Source organism: Gouania willdenowi, chromosome 22 (assembly GCF_900634775.1).
Source record: "Gouania willdenowi chromosome 22, fGouWil2.1, whole genome shotgun sequence".
NCBI lineage: Eukaryota > Metazoa > Chordata > Actinopteri > Blenniiformes > Gobiesocidae > Gouania > Gouania willdenowi.
In genome coordinates this window covers 4,514,778-4,520,777 of record NC_041065.1, presented here as the reverse complement: position 1 = coordinate 4,520,777, position 6,000 = coordinate 4,514,778, and positions in this window count along the sequence as shown.

The following is a 6,000-nucleotide window of genomic DNA, read 5'->3' as shown; positions in this document are numbered from 1 at the left end:
TCCAGAGCTGCCTTTGGATGTAAATGTTTTTTGTCTTGGGGAACTGACTGTGCATGCACAAACACATAAAAACACGCTATGGGAACAGAGGCAGAGCAGCAACGTGCCTTTGAGAAGGGGTGTGGCCTCCTCCTGCCTTACAGCGGTTAGAAAATAGCGATGTTTAGCAATTTGGGTTATGAAAATCACAAAATGCTGACACTTTCAAACTTATAGATATTGTAGGCTATCGGAAATTAAAAAAAAAAAAAATTTATAACTATATTACAATTAAAACAAATAATTAAAATAGCAATTTGCCCTTGGGTAGGCACTGCCAATCTTGCCTACCCTGACTGCACGTCACTGGATATATGAAATATACAACATTAATAAATGACCTGCTGGAAAGATAAAAAATCCTTAAACATAAACCAATGGCGAAATCTCCTCATAGAATTTATTTCCATGGAAAAGATGTCTGCTCTCAGAAAAAATAAAATAACATGCTTTGCTGGGGTGTTTTGGGTGCCTCTGTGGGGGCGTGCGTCCCTTTCGGGTGCTCTTGTGGTCCCTGGGCGGTTTGGTGTTGCACACCGTGTCTGGGCAGGGGTGCCCCGGGGGTGGGTCTCTGGGTTCGGCGTCTCGGGGGGCGCCCTCCCACCGTCTGCCCGGGGACGGGCTGCGGCTCGGCGAGGTGCCGCACCGCCTTGGGCGGGGTGGGGCTGTTGGCTGGGGCCTGCTGTCCTCCGGGCTGTGCTGGCGTCGGGGGTGTCTCATGTCGGCGCGGGGGTGATTGGGGGTGGTCTCCGTGGGTGGGGGGGGCTCTGCTGGCGACATTGATGTGGGGTTGCGGTGCCTGGCTGGGGGAGCATGGGTTCGCCTACCTATCGGTCCATGGCTGGCGGGGTGGTTGGTGGCGTCCTCTCTCGTCGGGGGGGCCGGGGCCGCCCACCTGTGTAGGGTGCTATGTTGTGGGAGCTGGCCTCTCTCCTGCGCGGTCGCCGCCTGCTTTGGCGGGGCGTGCCGCTCTGGGCCGGCTGGCGGCGGGGGTTGCCTCCTGGACTGCTGGGGGATGTGGCTGATGTCTGGCTCCACCTGGGGGGGGGGCCCCCGCCGCGCTCCGTGTGGCCACCGCGGTTCGGGGGGTGCCGCGGGGGGTCTCCGGTTGTGCTGCTCGGCGCGTCTCTGGGGCCCGCGGTGCCGTGTGCCCGTCTGCGCCGTCTGCCCTCTCCGGTGGCCCGCCGTGCGGACGGGCCGGGCTCCTACCAGACAGACTTATTATTTTTGTGTAGTTGATTGCAATGGTCAGGGCCCTATAAAATCTGTTTTATTTTTTTCCAAATTCCGTCAAGTTCCGTCAATGAGCCTTTTTTTTTCACACAAACTACTAGTTTGACGTAAAGCTGTCCTTATATAGTGACAGCTTTAGTAAATATGACAAGTCACTTTTATAAAAGTTGCAGACTGCACCTTTAAGCTGTGTTTAATGTGGCCAGGATTGGGAGGGGGAGGGCAGTGCACCAAATGAGCGGTTCCTGGACACATTTCCCCCATAAAGACATGTTCCTTGCTTCACGGTGATGGCATTTCATGTCGATGCTGTCCATTTCCACTTTCAACAGTAGATTCCGTGGATTTTATAGGGCCCTACATAATAATATACGGTTGTCACACCCGGACTTGCCTGTGCCGCGATACACCGTTTGGGAACCACTGGCCTATATGACAGGCCGGCCCTGACTGTACTGGTTTCATTTTTGTAATATTACTATGCTGTACCTTCCTCTTTTTCTTTCTCTTGCCAAAGCACTAACCACAATACAAGTTAGATTATGCAAAAAAATGATTCACACACACACATCAATCACCGTCTACGTGACATACGTAAATGGACTTAAATGGTAAATGGACTTGATTTTATATAGCGCTTTATCACCACACTGAAGCAGTCTCAAAGCGCTTTACATATCAGTTCATTCACCCAATCACTCTCACATTCACACACCAGTGGGACAGGACTGCCATGCAAGGAGCTGGTCGACCACTGGGAGCAACTTAGGGTTCAGTGTCTTGCCCAAGGACACTTCGACACATAGTCAGGTACTGGGATCGAACCCCCAACCTCTCGATCAGAAGACGACCCTCTACCACTTGAGCCACGGTCGCCCTACGTGCAGGTATGTAAGTGTTGAGTATAAAACAAACCACCATTTAGTTCAATTACAGTCTGTGTCACGACACCCGTCCATAGGGTGGTAGTGACTGCAGTGTTACGCTCTCAGTCAGATCTAAGTGTTTACATGTTACGTAGATGGTGCTACAAAGTGAAGGTCACTGATTACTGCAGCTTCATTCATGACACACCTGACACTACACATAACTACTGACAATAGATATGTTTAATGAAAGTTAGGCAGGTACACGTGGATGGACTGGTGACATGAATTTAGAATGGATTCACCAGATACACCCCCCCGAAACACACACACACACACACACACACACACACACACACACACACACACACACACACACACACACACCAAACGACAACAAAAATATGAAAATAACTCAAAATACACAAAACTAAATATTCATACAAAGACAACAGAAATTAAAAAAAAACTACACTCAAAAAAGATACAAAATGACTCCAGAATCACACTACAAATGCAACAAAAACAATAATTATACAAAAAATGCACAAAAAGACAACAGAAACATACAAAAATACATATAATGACTCCAAAAACACATACATTAAGAAAAATACACCAAAAAATATATAAAAATGAGTAAAAAAACAACACATTCATCATGCGCATGTCCCATAGAATTAAACCAGTGAAATTGCACACGCTATTTTACTTTGCACCTGCAAATATACCCCTTTATAACACTACAGAGTATGTTATGCCTATAATTGACAACTCTACTTAAGCGCCCACTATATGAATACATACTTCTGACGGGCACTGTACTAGTATTTAGAATTAGATCTTGTTACAAACCACACTGCATGACAGGGATCCTCACCACACTCTTCAACCTCTCCCTGACACATGCCACCATCCCCACATGTCTGAAGGCCTCCACCATCGTCCCCATCCCCAAAAAACCTGCCATAGACAGCCTAAACGATTACAGACCGATCGCTCTGACGTCTGTAATCATGAAGTGCATGGAGCGATCAGTTTCTCAGCACATCAGAGACTGCCTCCCTCCCACCTTCGACCCACACCAGTTTGCCTACAGGGCAAACCGATGCACAGAGGACGCCATCGCCATCACACTTCACACAGCGCTGAGTCATCTGGAGAACAAGAAGAACTATGTGAGGATGCTTTTCGTGGACTACAGCTCAGCGTTCAACACAATCATTCCGGACATCCTAATCACCAAACTGTTGAAATTACAGATACCTCTCCCCACCTGCAACTGGATTAAAAACTTTCTGACAAGCCGCCCACAGTCTGTCAGACTCGGCCCCCACCACTCCTCCACCATCACACTCAGCACTGGTTCCCCGCAAGGCTGCGTCTTGAGCCCTCTACTGTACGCCCTGTACACCTATGACTGCTCTTCAACTCACCCAACCAACCGCATTATTAAATATGCGGACGACACCACTGTGGTGGGACTCATCCGAGGCGAGGATGAGACAGCGTACAGGGCCGAGGTAGAGGAACTATCACGCTGGTGCTCAGCAAACAACCTGACCCTGAATATCCAGAAAACAAAAGAACTGATCATGGACTTCAGGAAGATCAGACAGGACCACACCCCCCTCCTCATAAATGGAGAACAGGTGGAGACTGTCACCACCTTCAGGTTTCTGGGCACCCACATCTCTGCTGACCACTCCTGGACTGACAACATCAGGGCCCTAGTCAAGAAGGCTCAGCAACGGCTACACTTCCTGCGTGTCCTCAGGAAGAACCATCTGGACATGAAGCTGCTGCTGGCCTTTTATCACTCCTCTGTGGAGAGCGTGCTGACATACTGTCTGGGTGTGTGGTACGCAGGCTCAACAGCCAAGGACAGGAAGGCGGTGCAGAGGGTCATTACCACTGCCCAAAAAATCATCGGCTGCCCTCTGCCCAGCCTGGAAACTATCGCCACATCCTGCTGCCTCAGGAGAACCAAGGCAATCACAGGAGACCCCTTACACCCTGCTCACCCCCTGTTCGACCTGGTGCCCTCTGGAAGACGCTACAGGTCAACAAAATCTCACACATGCAGACTGACAAACAGCTTCTTCCCCTGGGCCATACGGACTGCAAACACCCATGGATACACACACACACACACACTCATTCAGGAACAATCTCCCATAACCCCCCCCACACACACACACATACACACACACTTTAGCACTAAACACTACAGCACTTTAAACTGTTATTTATTCTGTAAATTATTCACCGATGATGTCTCGTTTTAAAATTTTTATGCCGTACGTTGGTTTTTTATCATCTTTGTACATATTCAATGCCTTGTTGTTGTTTTTGCTCCTGTCTTTTAATTCTATGCTCTGTGGTGTACTGTAGCTCTATGCGAGCATCTCTCAAATTTCACTGTACCACCAAGTACCATGACAATAAAAGACTATTCTATTCTATTCTATTACACCTTTAAAAATGATAGAACTCCTGCCAGCAGTTGTATGTTAACATACCACCACTTTATGGTTAGCAGTATCTTCTATGCCATCGAACAAACCTTGTGAACACTCTTCCCAGATATAAAGCTGCTCTTTCCAGTACCACAGACTGTAAACATGAAGCGTGCAACATTGACATTTTCCTGATCAGCAGAAACCCTTAAGTAGACAACAAATTTTGGTCAAGTTTATTGGTTGCTTATTTACACAGTGCAATAGAAGTGGCTGAAAATTATGTAAATGTATATATATATATATATATAGTTGTGTGCGAAAGTCAGGGCACCCCTTTAAAAACAGCATATTTTATATATTTAAAAAGTTATATTCATATTTACTGTCTCTCTGGTATATGTGAAAAAAAGACAATATTGTCAGGAAACATTAATGCATAGTTCCATTTTATTTTATAAATTGAACAAAATTACAAAAATGAAAAACATAATTTTGGCATGTGCAGAAGTCGGGGCACCCTACAGCATCAGTACCTTCAGTACTTAGTAACACCCCCATAACACCACCATATCACAGCTTGTAAACGCTTCTTATAGCCAACAACAAGTCTCTGGATTCTATTATTTGGGATTTTTCCCCATTCTTCCTTGCAAAAGGCTTCCAGTTCTGCAATATTCCTAGGACGTCTTACATGCACAGCTCTTTTAAGATCTACCCATAGATTTTCGATAATGTTTAAGTCGGGAGACTGTGAAGGCCATTCCAAAACCTTCAGCTTGCGTTTCTTGAAGTAGTCCATGGTGGATTTGGAGGTATGTTTAGGATCATTATCCTGTTGTAGAAGCCATCCTCTTTTCAGCTTTAGCTTTTTTACAGATGCTGTGATATTTGCCTCCAGAATTTGCTGGTATTTAATTGAATCCATTCTTCCCTCCACCCGAGCAATGTTTCCTGTCCCACTGGCTGCAACACAACCCCAAAGCATGATGGATCCACCCCCATATTTAACAGTTGGCAAGGTGTTCTTTTCATGAAATGCTGCTCCTTTTTTTCTCCAAACATACCTTTGCTTATTGTGGCCAAAGAGTTCTATTTTAACTTCATCAGTCCACAGCACTTGTTTCCAAAAGTCATCAGGCTTCTGTAGATGTTCTGTTGCATATTTTTGACGTTGTATTTTATGATGAGGTCGTAGATAAGGTTTTTTTCTACAGACTCTTCCATGAAGGTCTTGTTTGTGCAAGTATCGGCGCACAGTGGAAGGGTGCACCACCACTCCTGAGTCTGCTAAATCTTCCTGGAGGTCTTTTGAAGTCAAATGTGGGTTTTGGTTTACCTTTCTGACCAGACTACGAGCTGTTCTCTCCGAGAGTTTCCTTGGTCTTCCAGATCTCTTCTTG